Source organism: Zonotrichia albicollis, chromosome Z (genome assembly GCF_047830755.1).
Source record: "Zonotrichia albicollis isolate bZonAlb1 chromosome Z, bZonAlb1.hap1, whole genome shotgun sequence".
NCBI lineage: Eukaryota > Metazoa > Chordata > Aves > Passeriformes > Passerellidae > Zonotrichia > Zonotrichia albicollis.
In genome coordinates, this window is record NC_133860.1 from 17884065 (window position 1) to 17901661 (window position 17597).

At 37.2% G+C, this 17597-nt stretch overlaps 1 protein-coding gene across 9 annotated transcripts in view; it reads right to left on the reverse strand.

Annotated features, from left to right (window-relative positions):
- The window catches only part of PRLR (prolactin receptor), a 152458-nt gene that overhangs the window by 112022 nt on the left and 22839 nt on the right, over positions 1-17597 (reverse strand). The gene's annotated exons all lie outside the window — the stretch shown is intronic.

A 17597-nucleotide genomic window follows, 5' to 3' on the forward strand; every position in this document is an offset into this window, starting at 1 on the left:
GCTCTTGTCGCTGGTATCCAGTGAGAGGACAATGTAGGAACAGAACCATAGAATTTAGAATGGCTTATGTTGGAAAAGATAACATCACCTAGTTCCAAGCCTCCTGCCCTAGGCATGGACACCTTCAACTAGACCAGGTTGTTTAAAGTCCCAATCAGCCTGGACTTGAGCACCTACAGTGATGGTGCATCCATAACTTCTCTGGGCAGCTCATTCAGGTACCAGTCGCACAGTAAAGAATATATTCCCAATATCTAACCTAAACCTACTCTCCATCAGTTTGAAGCCGCTGCACCTTGTCCTGTCTTGTCCAACTCCATGTGGTCTCGGGTAACCCAAAACACGATTGTATTGCATAACAATCTGTGTCCCAAAAACCCTTACTGTTTCTTTATGATCCAGCGCCACAGCCAGAAAGGAAATCCTGAGGTAGGGGAAGAGGGGTATTGTTTATATCCCTTTTTAATGTGGAGACTGGAAACAGGGAGTGCTCTCTTTCATGGAAGAATTGGTAGAAGGTGAAGGCTCCTCTTTGGAGGTGGTTGCTTCAGGTGGTTGGGTTTTTTTTTTCTGGGCTTGCAAGAGCAGCCACTCAGAAAAGTGTATTTCACAAGCAAAAACTATTTTGGGGTGGATTTTTCAAACCCTATGGGCAGCATGGATCTTGAGTCAGTCTCTGGGGCCAGGACAGTGACAACAGGGCACTGGACACACCAGCTGCTTGGCAGACAGTAGCACCAACACTGGTGCACGTGGCAGGAGGAGGTGGGTGGCAGAGCTGGCCCCGCACAAGCCAGGAAGTCTTCATCTGCCATTGGAACTGCTCTGTATCTCCTACCTTCTCATCAGGGTTTGCCCCATCCGTTGTCTCCTGGTCCGTGTTGCTGCTTGCAGAGGCCGCCATCTTTTTCATTTGTCTCCCTACACAGTCGCCTGTAACAGGCACCGTCCCAAAAACGACATTTCCAGCATTTTGGGTTTCTCTTGGTTCTCGGAAATATGTTTTGGAAATTTTGTATCTTAATTACTGGTTTTTGCCTATTGCAGTTTCCTTTGTTAGCAAACTGTCATTTTTTCCACTTACACCTGCTCATCTTTGTTTTCTCCTTATTCGTGGAAAAGGATTAGTTAAACCTATAAAGGGGGGCAACTCATTTAAACCAAGACACATGCTCTTGTAAATAGCTGCTCTCCATTTTTCTTGTAGGCTCCCCTCAGGTACTGGAAGGACACAATTAGGTTGCTCTGAAGCCTTTTGTCCTCCAGGCTGAATAAACTCAATTGTCTCAGCCTTTCCACTCAGTAGAGGTGCTCCAGTCCTCTAATAATCTTGGTGGTCTCTTCTGGACTCACTCCAGCAGGTGCCTGTGGTTCCTGTGCTGGGAGCCCAGGGCTGGATGCAGTGCTCCAGGTGGGTCTCAGCAGAGCAGAGCAGAGCAGAGGGGCAGAATCCCCTCCCTGCCCTGCTGCCCACGGGGCTCTGGGTGCAGCCCAGGACACGTTTGGCTCTCTGGGCTGGGAGTGCCATGGCTGGGCCATGTGCAGCCTCTCACCCACAGCACCCCCAAGCCCTTCTCCTCTGGGGCTGTTCATTCCCAAACTGTGTTCATTCCAGGGGTTGCCCCAACCCAGATGCAGCACCAGCACTTGGACTTGTTAAACCTCATGAGTTTCCCATAGGCCCATTCCTCCAGGAATCTTGTCCAGGTATCTGGATGGCATCCTTCAGGTGTGTCAAAACCACCTCAGTTTGGTGTCATCTGCAAACTTGCTGAGGGTTCACTCGATCCCTTTCTATGTCATTAATGAAGATATTAAATTACACTTGCCCCAGTATGGACCCCTGAGGGACACCACTTGTCACTGATGTCCATCAGCTGACCACTGGATGTGACTGTCAAATCCATTCCTTACCTACCAAACAGTCCACACCTCAATCCCATGTCTCTCCAATATCAAGAAAAGGATGTGTGGGGGATCATGTCAAAGGCTTTACAGAAGTCCAGATAAATAAAATCTGTAACCCGTCCCTCATCCACTGATGCTGTCACTCTGTCATGGAAAGTCAACAGTTTGGTCAGGCAGGACCAAACTGACTTACCCTTGGTGACTCTGCACTGGTTGTCCCAAATCACTTCTCTGTCCTCCAAGTGCCTCAGCACAATTGCTAGGAGAATCTGTTCCATGATCTTCGTAGGCACAGAGGTGAGACTGACAGGTTGGCAGTTTCCAGGGTTGTTCTTTCTTCTCTTTTTAAAAATGGGTACGTTTCCCTTTTTCCAATTGTTTGGAACATCAACTGACTGCCATAACCTTTCAAATACTATGGAGAGCAGCTTGGGAACTTCATCAGTGAATACCCTCAGGACTCTGGGATGCACATCAGGTGCATCAGGTCCAATGGACTATGAAGACTTCACTCATATCCAGTGGGATTCCCACCTTTTCATCTCTTAATCTCTTTCCAAGCTTCCCCCACGACCAGCATAAAAATAATGTGAGAAACTTGTTCATCCAGCTGAACTTAAGTCTTGGAACTAAACTCTGAATGAGACTCTTGGTTAGACTTTCTTAATATAAAATACTAATAAAAGACTGAGGATGGGGGAAAATCATATATTGAAGTAAGGAGGAAATACAAGCTTTAATATCCACACACTTTTTATTGTTTATGTGAGAGTCTCCAAAGAATACAGAAGCTAGAAAGAGAACTTCAAATGAGAATTTTAAAAATCACTGCTAAGCCAACAGCCTGATAATTCAATTTTCCTTAGTATACTTCATAGTCTACTTCTAAACATACTTTATTGTGGGATCTGGGATCTTAGTATGAATATTAAGAAAATAAAAACTGTGAGTGTATCTACAGAAGACTTCACTCCCTAGTGGAAAGCAATCTAGTTTTGCTAACAATTTTTATTAATAACTTTTGGCAACTTCCACATTCTGTTCAATTTTGCTTCTCTGGTAACATCCGTAACCTGGCATATGGAATGCACACAACTGTGATGAAACAGCAGCCCTGTCATTTCTATCTGGAGACTGGATAAAGACAAGACAGAGTAAAATTTTGTCCGAAAGGAGCAGTTCAGGGAACGTGGAGAGCATAAACACTCTGTAAGTTCATGTTTACTAATATTTGCTAATTGTAACCAAGTAAAATAAATTCTAGTAGCAAGGACACAATATACTGACACATGTTTATCATATGTAAAAAAAAAAAAGCTTTTTCGTCTAATCATTATCTAATAATTATTTCAGATTTTTACTAACATTTAAAAAATGGTATTATTAAGTAAACTGTTTACTACAAAATGGCATACATCATACCTTCCATAATTTAAATATTAGTTAAGCTTTGTTTATCCATTTAATATTCCTAACATCCTTTCACTGATATGTAGAAAGGAATAGTAAGTGCTTACAGTTTTAACTTCCCTTGTCAATCAGGCCAAGGTCAGGGACCTATATACTCATGAAATTAAACAGATGAGGGAGCAAGGGAAAAGCAAAGTATTTACAATTTTAAATCCAAGGAGTGATGAGAGAAATGCTCTTTTTTCTGAGAAATTCTTGTAATTACTTTGCTTTCAACAGAACACCAATTTCCTTACTGAAGATAGGGTACAATTTTTGTGAGAGATGCACAAATTGAATATGCTGGCAGACTGTCTGAATTTTGCTTTCTGAAGTGCTTTTGAAGAGAAATGATGGCTTTTTCATTATGGCAATGACATAGAGGATTTTTCGAGTATGTGTAATTACAAAAATTCAAGGGCTTGTAATTATATATCTATTTATACAGAAAATTCTTCTAATTTGATTTTTTTTCTATTTCTATCATGATCTAATGTCTTGTTTTGATGTTTATTCCTGTTACTAAACAGAACAAAAATATAATCAAAACCCCTTCTCTGAATGCCCTTGCTTTGAACTGAATATAAAAAGCAAATCAAAATTATTTCCAGGAGGCTATAGCCAAAGATCCCAACATAAAAGGAAACTTCCTGCTTAAGGTGATGGAAAAGGTGAGTTTAATGCATCCAGAACTGGGCTAAAATCTAAGCTGTCTTTCCAAGATATTCTAAGCTTGAAATAACAAAACAGTAACTGTGTGTTTGGTTCATCATTACTTCAACTCTGAAGTATTGCCAAGCATGAAAAAGAAGACTGAGAATGAAAAATACTGTAACATTTAATGCAAATAATCTCAGTCTTAATGAAAATGACTTCTACAATACCTAAAAAATTAAAGAAGGTTTAAAGTAAGAAATTAATAAATATTTACCAAAAAAAAAAAAATACTGCCATTTCCTCCAACATTTTGTACAGATCTTTTATTATTTAATATTGGAAATCCTATCACTTAATAATCTTCTCAGTCTTTATGATCTGTTGCATAAGTGCATTTCTTTTTGCACCTACAAAAATAAATTGTCCCTACTGCTATGTATGATAAAAATTGCAACCTCCTCCCACAAAACATATACCAATCCATAAACATGTCATATTTATACCTATGTGGCTTTCCACTCGGACTCTGGAATTCAGATTTAATTGCTTCTCTTTAACTTTTGCATTGCACTTTTTTAATCTCACAGTGATCAAGTATGGTGTATATATTTTTTAGATATACTCAATTTTAAGACAATAATATAATAAAGTTTATATTGTACTGGTGGAAATGATGGGCAAAAAAAAAGTAAAGAGCAATAGAAATTACTTACTTGTATTGTTTTGCAGATATAGGAGGATTCAGTTTATTGGTTGATTAAGAATAGAATTGCATGGTAACTCATGGCAAACTCAAAAAAATACTACCAAACATATGAAAACATATACAAAGCACAACACAAGAAATGCAGTGCAGGAAGCAAAATGGCTGGCTATAAATTACTTTAAAAACATTGGAATATAAAACCAGTACACAAAAGAGAAAAATTGCTTGCTGCAACAGAGGAGTAATGTTAAACACTAAAATGCCTGAATGAAATCAGATAAACGAGTTTACTGGATTAATAAGGAAAATAGGATCAGTATGGAATGGGATTTCTCACCTAAGTAGGAAAGCACAGGATTTTTAAGACTATAATACTGACAGGGAACTTAGGATGGTGACTGTGCCTGTGACATATTTGTGGGAGACCAGGAAGCCTAAGAGCAAGAAGCAAACAATGGGTGCATTGTGAGGTAAAAGTTTATGATACTAAAATGTATTATTTCAGAGACTCCAGTCAGGAAACCTACAAGCGAAGGAAAAGCTCTTGAGTCAGTCCTCAGCAAAGTACAGGACATGATCAAAATTTATGTGATTAAGGAACTAATCTGCAACTGTGTCCATCATATTCTTTACTTCATGTCCAACATAAAAAAAAATTATATATACACCAATTTAGGGTTTCATTTTAAGAAAAAAATTAATCAAATGAGTGACCTTGTTAAAATATTTTGGCTTATGAGTGTCATGAAGACTTTTCAGTGGCACCATGAGAGGCTGTCAGAAAACAAACAGAAGGAGCTTTCCTTACAGAAGATATATTGGAAAATCTGTTTCAAATGCATGTAACAGTAGAAGATCTGGAACAGAACAAATAAACTAACTATTGCAAATAGCCAAAATTAAATGAAAAGGACTTGGTAGTTTTGAAGGGACACACCTCCGAAGTCACTAAATTATTTGTGTTGATGTGCAGCCCATCTCAATTGCAGCATTTTCCAAAGCAGGTGCACATGCCTAGGTTCCCCTCCTTTAGCCCTAAATGTAAGATAAGTACTAGCTTTTTTTCCCACTCATTTGCAGTCTGACAACATTGCAAATTAGTTCAGTTCACCGTGGGAAAAGCTGCAGAACAGAACAGCCAGAGCAACAAAGATAAGCGAATATTAAATGCCAACTAAAGAGACAATTCATTAAAATGTTTTCAGCAGTATCTTAGAAAAGTAACAAATCATACAAAAAGAAGAAAATCTGAATCAATGGCATCCTGAGATTTGGTTCTCTCATTCTCTCACAACTACTGCTTTTGCTACTGGTTTAACTGGTACAACTTAATGGACTCTATGAACTTAAAGGTTGTTTTCCAATGAAAATGAGTCTATGAATCTATGACTCTAACACTGTGCCTCTTGCTTAACAATTAGAACCTATTCAACAGCACTGTATTTTCTTTTTTTAAAATTTGAATTGTATCACCCATCCCTAGATTTCTAAGAGGGACAGTTTAACTAGTAACTTATACATGTGAAGCAATCTTCAGAATGGAAGGCAAGGAATTTAAGAGAGTTAAGGAACATAAGCACAAGAAAATGCAAGTATTTTTTTAATTATGGAAAAGAATGGAAAAAATTGGATAAATATACTTGAACAAAGAATACAGAATTATTCTTTAAAGATGCTATCAAGAAGCCATAGTAATAACTAATAATTTAATTTTGCAAATAATATTTGCAAAAAGTTATTATTCTACTAAAAAGAGGTTTTTCATACCAGAGAAAACTGACTATTTTATATTTAAATATCTTCCAAAAATATACATACGTTTTGTAGGGTTTTTTTCTTCTTTTTTTAAACCCAAGAGGGCAATTGGCTGCATTGTTTTAAAGTGAGTTATGATGATTTTAAATAGATGAAAATTCAGACTTATAAATTTAGACTGTCTTCTAATAATACTCCCAGTTAGGAAGAAAGGAATGAATGTCAATACACAGAAGGAGCAGAACTTATGTGCAAATTTTACACTCAGTGATCCTGGTATCCTGGTAATTCTGGTAATTCTTCCATTAATAGTAGAGGCTTTAGTCATATCCTCGCAAGACCCATGGAGTTATTCAAAAAACAAGGCCACTAACCTGAAGTCTTACCAACTCTATTGCTTCAGAAAAAGTAAAATTCAACTGCATATTTAAATAGCACTTGGTAAAAACTGGTTATATTAGATCCTATGAAAACTTAAAATTATCAGGAAAGACTGCTATTAGAAAGGGACAGGAAATCAGTGTGATCAGTAGATCAGTTTATGCTTAGGAAAATCCCAGAATCCAAAAGAACAGATTTCATGGCAAGGGAACCACTGGAGAGTCCTAAGAACAGGGATCAGTCTTGAATATCTTGATGGGCTGGAGGTTGGAGTCAATTAATTGTAATCAACGGCTTGATGCCCAAGTGGAAACCAGTGACAAGTGGGTCCCTCAGGGTCAGTGTGGGGACAGCACTGTTCAGCATCGTTGTTGGTGACAGGGGGAGGATGGCACCCTCAGCAGGTTCACTGATGACACCGAGCTGTGTGGTGTGGTCCCCTCTGGAGGGAAGGGAGCCATCCAGAGGGGCTGGACATGTATAAGATGGGCTTGAGAGGTGAGTCTGTGTGAACCTTGTGACGTTCAACAAGGCCAAGTGCAAGGTCCTGCACCTGGGTCATGGTGATTCCCCAGCACAAACACAGGCTGGGAGGAGAATGGACAGGGAGCAGATCTATGGAGGAGGACATGGGGCTGTAAGTGGATGAGGAGTTCAACATAACCCAGCGACATGGGCTCGCAAGCTGTGTCTGCAGAAGAATGATGTGGCCAGAAGATCAAGGAAAGTGGTTCTCCTCCTCTACCCTGGTCTTGTGAGACTCCACCTGGAACGGTGCATCAAGCTCTCCAACACAAGGACACAGACCTGTTGGAGCCAAGCTGGGACAGTTGGGGACATTTAACCTGGAGAAGAGAAGGCTCTGGGGAGACCTTAGAGCAGGCTTGCAATACAGAAAAGGTGAGAAGATGGAGAGGGACTTTTTACGTGGGCCTATAGTGACAGGACAAGGGAGAGTGTCATTAAACTGAAAGTGTGTATATTTACATTACACATTTGGGAGAAAATCTTTACTGGGAGGGTCGTCAAGCATTGGAACAGTTTGCCCAGAGAAGGTGTGGATGCCTTACCCCTGAAGCTGTTCAGGGCTAGGTTGGAAGAGGCTTTGAGAAATCTGGTCTGGTGAAAAGTATCCCCACCCATAACAGGGGAGTTGGAATTAGGAGACGTTTAAGGTCTCTTCCAAAACAAACTGTTCTATGATTCTGTGATAATAAGGTGGACCAGGTGATCATTGTAGGTCCCTTCCAACTGAGCTATTCAATCAAAAAATCACAGAACTTGAAACACAGTTCTGTTTACATTTTTGACCTCAAAACACAATTCTGTTCACATTTTTGGCAAATATTTGCAGGCCACTAGCATCCTAGCCAATTCCTTTCATCAAGGTAGTTTGTAGGAGACATCTACTGCACATATACCAAGGAAAAGAAATTTAGAGGGAATTTTTACCTGAAATTTAGTAATCAAAAACATTAACACTACTGCATGGGAAAGCTGAGTTGAACACTACTATGGAAAAGAAATTGCAGCATTATAAATCAGATTAGAATATTTGTTTTAAAAAGTCCTGCCAGACCTGTTTCTGGAATTGTCAAAATGCCAGTGAATAGATGGGAAATTTAAACAGAACCTTGTTAAGAAAATGTGATGTAGCAGAGTCATGTACATATGCCAGATTATATTAAAGATTTATGAGTGGCTCACATAGTCAGTAAAACAGGAACTTATGTATCTAATATCTATCATTCCAGCAGACCTAATACTTGTTACAACCAGTCTAAGTTTCTGCCTAAGCCAAAATGGAAGTCTGATATTTGAAAGGAGTTTTAGAGGGAAACGCATGTGTTTGATTTGCAGAAGTAGGGCAAGTATCACTTGTGTCTAATACAGTGCAAAATATGCATGTAATTATTTTTTTCTGCTATGTTCTGCTGAAGCTTGCATATTATATTTTCAGAAGATTCAAAAGTCACATAATCTGAAAATTCTTGGACAAAGTTCCAGGGCAACATTTACCTTGCGCCCAGTGTAGGACCTGTAAAATACACCTAAGATCATATGCTAAGGAATTCAGTAGGCTTGAAACCCACAATCCTGAATATTTAAGATCATATCAGACATCTGACTAAAGGGATGACTGGATGAAAATTATCTGCTTGCCTACCTGTGATTCTGGCAGTCCAAACACTGCATCATTTTAAATAGGGTGTTTGTAACCTCAACTCTTAGAAGTTGTATTAGCTCAAAGAGTAATCCCCTGGGAGAAACAAGTAACATTGAGATAACAGCAAGAACCTCTAGTCCAATCTCACAAGCACCAGTGTATAAGACGTGCATGTTGACTGTAGTTTGTACCTGAGCTCTGCTCTATAACCAAGAGAACACTCACAGATTTCATTTCCACTTTGAAAATCACATTAACAAATACAATTTTCTTGGTAATTACATACTCAGTGGACACTGAAAGAAAAAACCAAACTACTTGTACCTAATGAAGATGAAACCAAATGCATGTACTAAGAAAGAAACCTACTAACAAAAAATCTCTCTCTTGAATAGAAACCCTGTAAGAATTAGAATGGAGGACAGTTATACCAGTGTTCATATGGACTACAGAAATCAAAGGCATATCTATATTAGTATTACTGATTTCAGTTTAAAAAACACTCAACCAAATAAAAAGAACCAAAACCCCCCAAAAAACCCAAAAAACCAAATAAAAAAGAAAAGAAAACAAAACAAAAAAAACCCAAAACCAAGCAAACAAACAAAAAAAAAAAACCCAAAACCCAAGAAGAATACAAAAATTACAGAAGGAATTCACACAGAAATTTTAATACAATGTTAGAAATACAAGGAAAGGTGTAGAAAAAAACACCATACAAAAGAGAAAAAAGTCCTGGACTCTCTAACTTAGAAAGGAGATAACAATGCAGGCTTACAAAACAACAAATGATGCAGTGAAAATATACTGGGCTGCTATGACTCAGAAACTGTAAATACCAAAGTGCAAAAGAAATGCAAGAAGTCAGCATTGCAGTGCTTGTCTTGTTTATTATCAGGCCGAACATGGAGCTTTTCAGATACCTCATATCAGAACACTTATGACTGTGAACTAACCTGTGTATCAGGACATGCAATTAACAACACTAGATATCCCAAAAGTCTCTTGCTTTCCCTTACAATATATCCAAGGTTTTCACTATGTTCTCAACAGATGCGATCATCCTCTCTCCCTAAAATTCTATCCTGAATCTATCCCACTTTCTTTTTTGTACTTGCTCAGGAAATATCTATCAAATACTGACTATTCAGAAGACATTGTCAGCTACTTGTGTCACTGTCAATCTATAAGCCTCTCTATATTTTTTCCTTCTTGCTCTTCTTTACTCAAGAGTAACGTTCACCTTTTCTTTGTTTTCTCCATTGCCCTCAACCGAGCAGTCTCTGAATGTAAATCAAGCCTCAGAAGCAGCCAGAACTCAACATGAAATTTTTCGTTATTAAGATGATTATTCTGTAAATGCAATATTCTTGCCTTCTTCTCTGTAGAATGGGTTATGAACCCCAACCACAGGCTGAATATAGGAAAAATGAACAGCTTTGATCCAGTGCAGCTATTTCTGTGGTTTTGTGCCTTAAAGGACTTAAATACCTTTTCCTAAGCAAGCCGAGAATTTTTAAGTTAGCAACCATGTGCCTCAATATAAATCCTAAGCAACAAGCACTGAAATAATCACCTTCTTGGACGTGGGCCTGTTAATACCCTTAAAAAACAGAACTGGTAATCCAAATCATCCTCTGTGTGTTTTTCTCTGGCTGAAGAAGGCTGAATATTATTACTTCTGAAGAACATAATATCTCTGGGAGGAAGCATCACTAGTATTTACTGTTTTACTAAATTGCAGGCTTGAAATGGGAACAGCAAAGAATGTTAGCAAATCAGTTGATTTTTTCTCATTTTTCTATTAATAATTTTCTGGACTTGATTCTATCACTTCTGAAATATTAAACTGAAACCAGTGCTTCAAATAATAGTAGTAGTGGAAAACTTGCATGCTTTATGTTTTTTCAGTCAATAATCTGAAAAAGTGCACAACACTCAGCAAGAGATCAAAAAGCCCAACAGGCATGGACGCTTCCCCAAACATCTCCTTTTTAAACTGTCTAAAAATAAAATTATAAGGTAGCATGCCATGCATTGCTGGCAAGTATTATCAGCGTTAACAAGTAATTAGACCAAACTACTTTGATTCTGAAATGAAATATCTTCCCTATTTATAGACACAGCACACTTCACTTTCCTTCAGTGCAGAGCTACAACTTCACAATTCTCTACATCTGTATTGCTCCCTGAGCTAGGATGTGGACAGGCATAGGAGGAGGCATTTTGCTACTGCTCCCTTGAAGCAATTTGTTGTCTCCTGAAAGATGAAGTGAGCCATAAGGGAGCACCCTTAAGCACTGTCTAGCCTGCCCGTTGCTTTTGGATCACAGTAAGCTTCAAGGCAACATGATTAAACACTGCTGCTGTGTCTTAGGTAGGAGATGCTAGATGTGGCCAGGGTGTGCATTCTATTGCCATCTGATAGAGGTGGGGCAGTCGTCTTCTCTTAACTGGGTCACCTGTTAAAACCAGGTGGAGCAGTTGTCTTTATCTCTTCCACAACCAATCCTCCCTCCAGGAGATATCCTGCCCAGGGGGAGGAGCCAAGCATTCCCACCTGGATATAATCTGAGCCTCAGAAAACCACAGGCAGCCTTTCCCCTTGAGTCCCAGAGGAGCAGCTTTCTTTTCCAGCGGATTCCCAGAGGAAGACCAGGCCCATCTACACCACCACTGGACCTTCAGAGGAAAATGACACCCTTCTACAGGATCACTGCTTCAGAACAACTTTAAACACCTGCTATACTTGGAGGGTTGCAGCCACCATTTAAGGGGTCAGCTACAACATCCTGACCCACAGGGTGTCAGGTCATATTCTGACTCTGTCAGTGTTGTTTTCTATTACTACATTTTTAGTTTTCCTAATAAAGAACCGTTACTCCTACTCCCATATCTTTGCCTGAGAGTGCCTTAATAATTCAGAGGGAGGGGGTTTACATTTTCCACTTGAAGAGAGGCTCCTGCCTTCCTTAGCAGAGACTTGTCTTTTCAAACCAAGACATGCTGTGAAACAGTTTGACTTGAAGGAGGACATGAACTCAAAGATAGTGATAACAGTCTTACAACTGAAGTTTTGGGTTGAATCTACATCTAAGTTTAAACTGGGTTGTAAATTGAAAATCAATATGTAAATCACACACACTTACATAAAAAACACAGCCACAGTGAGCTGATTTTAAAGAATATCCATAGATGTTAAAGCCTATAGCTATTTTTCTATTTGTTTTTTTTTTTTGTATACAAAACACAAAGTACAATAAATACAAAACACAAGTAAAATAAATACTAATGCAGCAAATGATAAAAATACAGTCAAGTATGCAGAGGAATACAAGTACGTTGATATAAACATTCTACATCATTTTCCATAGGAAAAAATAGGGGAAGTAATTTGCAAAAGAATTATATAGTTTTGGTTAGTTGTTAGTGTCCTTGATTTCTGCTAGGATTACCTAACTCTTGCTACTTATTGCTGCAGTGACACAAAGATATCTACTACAAAAACATTCACTTGTTCACAGATAGCTGCTGTGGTTGACAGTCTTTCACTTAAAACTGATGGGCAACAGCACATTGCTATATGTCCTTTTTTAAGGAAACCACACACCAGTTAATTAATATACCCATCATAGCACCTGTATTTCATAACCTGAAAAAATGTGTTCCAAGGCTGAGTGTTTTACTCACCCAAAACTATTCAGAAAGTGATTTATGGCAAGTTACTCTTATGATGAATTTCACTATTAAACATGTAGGTCAGAAGTCTAAAGGTAAATTACAAAAAAAAATCATAGAAAAAGAAAGCATCCAACACACCCATTTAAATATCTATCTAATGTACAGTGCTCCAAATTCAAAACATTACAATGTAGTGCAAAAATAATCAATATAAACTGTTCCAATAAACACATAATCTCGTAATAGCAATGGAATTAATGTTCCATAATCAATGGGGATACAATTCACAAGAATTCAATTTGAGAAGGTCACTGGACTAAATTAGAGGTTGGACATTATGCTTTTATTTATTTCAGTTAAAACTACAGTTGCTGTTTGGTCTTTTGACAACAGCAACCTAAACATCTGAGGTCTTCAATAACCTAATTTTTTTCCTGGAGTTTTGTTGTCAATATGTGACAAATGTCAACATTTTGATTTGGTAAACTGTTCTTGTATTTTACAACACTTACATAGTCAATAGCTATGTAAGATGAAAGAGGAAGAAAAATCAGACATGATAAGAGTATTGTTAGTTCTGGTTTCCCCCATAGTCATACTATAGAATTAAACTGACTTCACATTAATATTTTTCCAATGACTACTTCTGAATCCATATCTGGATCAAACAAATTAGATGTCTGTGGTACATTGTATTTAGAATAGATGGACCAATGTTACACCAGTAATTTAAAACAGAATGAAAAAGCTGTATTTGTCAGCATTTCACATGGAAGAGCAGGTATCTACCAAACAAGCTGGAACACCTGGACACGTGGCTGTGGGCCATGCACAGATGGCCCGCTGTAAATCAACAGCTTTAGAAACATCTTAGACTTGTTATGCACTCATGGATCAGTTGCACAGCACAGGGAGGATGACATGTCCTGGATTCACCTAATGAACTCCATGAGCCAGGAAAGGCTGATCTGCCCCTTTGTCCACAAACAAAACTACTGGGGAGGCTGCTGCTGCTATCACAATTGTTCAGGACTGCAGATTATCCAAGAAAACAGCAGGGTAGTGGATAGCCTGCAGTAATTTATTGGAACATTGTTAAACTAGTTAGTTGGTTTAGAGAAAAGAAAAAAAAAGTTGGATCCTACTTATTGTTTTCTGAATTAGTCATTACTGATTACTTATCTTGGTCAAGGTCATTCACATTAGCAAGCTCTAACAGCGGGTGAACCAAGAGAAAATAAGGACAGATTTACTTGTAAAAATTAGGAAAAAATATAAGAAGGGGAAAAAGTTTGAGATATAGGTAACATATTAAGAAAAGTATTCAGCTCTGTACCTGGCATGAAAACTAAAAGTAAAAAATTAATAATAGAAGAAGAAATAGAAATGAGAAATGTACATTTCCTAATCCTTTAGCTTTGCAAATTAATGTTCTGTTTTTAATCACAGTGCATTTTTCTCTCAGAACTTATGCTGCAGTCTTTTAAGTCAACTTCTGCATGCATTCTAAAAACTTTGATGTTGTTCTGTTCTTAAATATCTAAGCATTAAATATTTAAAGTATTGAATATGCTCTCATTTCTAACTTTTCTATTGCGCATTTTACATAGTTAAGAAGGCTGACATCATATTGAACTTACAGAAGCAGCCAAGTCTTCACTGTCCTCTTGCTTCATTTATTCCCCTGATGTTCTGATAGAACTATTAGTATTAGGAAAATGGCTACTCTCAGAAGTGAAGCAATGAAATCAGGTCAATTTCAATATTTCCATAATGGCTTTAAACATGCTGCAAAGAGCCTCAACTTGCTTTGATAAGAAGCATCTTATACTCAGAAATTTTCTGTAACTTTGATGAAATGGTAAAGACAATAATTTTGAGAAAACCACACAGTTACTTTAACCAATCAGATATAAAAAATAATGAAATGCAGGAGCACTGATAAAAAGGACTGGGATGGCAGGAAAGAATAATCAAAATTAACAAAATCCAGCAGCTTTGGCCAGAGGTTTAGATTAACCTAAAGGTAAAAACAAAGCACTATGAAAGAAAACATATCACAAGTTAATGTGATATCAAGCCATTAGAAATCAAGCCATTTTCATAATCAGATATCTCATTTCACGCTTTGCGTCATAGGCTCCATTCTCAGCACAAGACATGGGACAAGTATTGAAAAAGGTTCTTCTGTCATTGTCTGCAGATAAACTAACACTGATTTTAACTTTTTTTTTATAATGGACATGTAACACAAGAGATACTTAAAAAATATAATGGTTGATACATGCAGTTTAATAATTACACCTTAGGGCTAATTAAGAAAGACATTAAATCACATTTGATGTTACACAACAATACAAGAATGAAAAGAATAATAAACTCCAGAGACTCTGCCAAATCATGTCATAAGTAGTTGCTCCCTCATTCTTACTTTTTATGAAAATTCAACTAATGTGTAATATTCTCTTTTGTGTTAGAAAAAGAAAAAATCATTTACTGTCTAAGCAGAAAAAGATTAACTTTTTTTAATACAAAAAACCAGAATGAAATAATATGTCTATATTGGAGGTTTACTTTAGTAACACATGCATCAATATTTATTAATAAAGAACACTGTGCTGAAAACTGCTGGCAACTACTCCGCACCCCAGAGCGTCATAAACTTTGTTTCTTATCCCTGTGACTTTAATGTACTTTTATATTGGTATATTTTTGTGTGAATTTTCAACAAAAATAAAAGAGACTCCAGAGTTATTATCTCTTCCAATTCATAGCTCACACAAAAACTTTTCTATCATTTAGTTGATAAAGATTTTACTTACACAAACGGAGTCTTTTAATCCATCTAACTGAGAAATGCATTCACTTCTTAGAATACTCCAAGTCTGATATTTATACCAGGCATACTGCAGGTATGCTTTTACTTATGCATATCGCCCTCACTCTTAAGGGACACTTGCAAAGTGAGGAACTGACAGATCTTGATCCTGCTAAGGTCACAGGGACTTAGCTATATTATAGCTTTGCTTAATCCTCATTGGTTTTGCCTAGTGAGCACAAGGCTGTTTCCCTGACAACACAACAGCAGTTACCACAGTATCCAGAAACACATTTGATGTCCAGGTTTAAGGTGTATCCCACCTGAAAATATATTATTTATTGCTATTTTCTATGGTCATTGTGGGGAAAAAAATAAAAGCTGTGAAGACCTTCCAGACACTCTTACTTCTGTTAAACTTCTTACTATTACTTACTTCAAGGACATTCCCTAAGTAGGTTGAACACTTCTGAAACTCAGTTCTTGAATTAGTGAGTACATGGAGCAAAAGTCACAGTAAGAAGCCATGGAATGTAAGGGAATTACTGAATGTTTATCTATCTATCTACCTATAGATACTATATATATCTATATATACTTGATAGGTATATATAGATATATACCTATATATATATAGGTATATATAGGTATATATCTATATATACCTGTCAAGTGCAAAACACAACAGGAGAGAAAGCAAAAAAATACCACTACAAATTTTAAGAAAAGGGCAATAATTGCTAGCATAGAAAGGGAGGGAACACTTGGTGTCTAAAGTGAGAAGTCTGGGAACAAGTTTAAAGGTGGATATAGAAAGGAGATGGTGAGAAACTACACACTGCAGTAATATTTTATATAAATACATATGAGCCGTGGCTATGTTTTTCAGTTTGAGAAAAGGATTTTACAATAATTAAGATAAAGTGTGAGCTAAGAGAAAACAAATTCATCAGATCTGTAGCTGAATATGGAAGCTGTGATTCTAGAAGTATTCTTCGGTGACTAACAGAAAAAAATCCCCACTGAGACAGCAAATCTAGCCAGATAATTTCTTGCACTTCACCAAAAGCATGCAGTACAACAACGCATAGAATAGATCCCATATAAAATCACTTCATTGTTTTAAATTTGTTCAAACAATGCTGACAGGCTAAGTTTCTGGTGGTAGATTATTTACCTGACCATCTATCAACTAATTTAATATGAAAGCAAAATGCTTTTATTTTCTTTTCTTGTGTGTGCACTGGCTAATGTTACAGAAATGCAGTATGGGATCATATGTGCCTAACTCAACTCACACCAGGTAAATTCAGAATTAATAAATGAAACTTTATATAAGTAATGCTCACTGACAGGTGTCTGAGTGATTTTAGCTGAGATGAAGTGAGACTGAAGGAAGGAAAGAAGCAGACAGTAGCTAGACCTCATGGTTAATTGAGGAATGTCCAAGTCTGAGTCAGGCATTGCAATGGACTTTCCAGTAAAAAACAATTAGAAGACAAGGATTTAATCAATTGACAAAACAGCAGTTTGTTTCTAAGCAACACAGGTCACCAAGAATACATCACTCCACTCATACAATTGTTTTCCTATTGAATATAGTTGTACATCAGCTTTTAATTTTCTTTTTCAAATACCTCAAGTGTACAAACTTACGTGACAAAAAAGATCAGGCTAGCACAACTATGAAGACAATTTCCCATGACACTGACCTTCTATCTTGAGGAACAGTGGCTTAAAATGTGAAGAAAATTATTGTGGGTTTTGGGGAGTCTTTTTGGCTTTGCTTAGTTAGTTTTGTTTTTAAACTCCCAAGAAACAATGATGAAGAGTTCAATCTGACTAGCCCACATTGGTCAGTTTAGCCCTGGAAAGTGGTAAAAACTATGAATTCCACTGCTTTCAGAAAAAAAGTAGAATGTATAATTTAACTTATTTTCCTATGGACTACATACTAAATAAATAAATAAATACATACATAAATAAAAAAGTAAACCCGACCCATTGAAAGAATGCAGTAAGAATGACAATATAAATTTTCTTAAATGCTAAGATAGTACAGTGATCAGCAAGAT